Below are 521 nucleotides of genomic sequence, written 5' to 3' on the forward strand. Positions count from 1 at the left end.
ACGAAGGTAGATGATTAATGTAGAGATTTAAATGTTTGCTTTCTGAGTTTTAGATTACCAAATTTTCATATAAAATATTATTATAAAATTTGTATTTCTAAAAAAAATAAGTACAAATTTTATCAGAAAGGTTACATTCGAGGGGAATGTTTTGAACCATTCAAGGGCAGGTTTTTTATGGTTCGGATGAGTCCATATGAAGATGTTCAGACCAAAGATTTGAATTCTAGGTTAATATCTCAATCAAATTAAGTAAATAAAATTAGAAAAACGTTACCAAAAATAAAAAAGTTGTGCTCATATGTCAAGAGAATATAAAAGTAAAAAAAAGAGGCGGATCACCTACAAAGTCCACAATGGGAATTCACCTCCTATAAAAGTCCAAAAACCTTACCAAAAAAAGTCCTCAAAAGTTCGTTCAAAACCCAAAATAAAAATTCCAACCACCTCAAAGAACTCCACGATAAATAACACACGCCTTCAACCCAACAAAACATTCACCTCTCTCAAAAATGAACATC

The sequence above is a fragment of the Asparagus officinalis genome, chromosome 10 (assembly GCF_001876935.1).
Source record: "Asparagus officinalis chromosome 10, Aspof.V1, whole genome shotgun sequence".
Classification (NCBI taxonomy): domain Eukaryota; kingdom Viridiplantae; phylum Streptophyta; class Magnoliopsida; order Asparagales; family Asparagaceae; genus Asparagus; species Asparagus officinalis.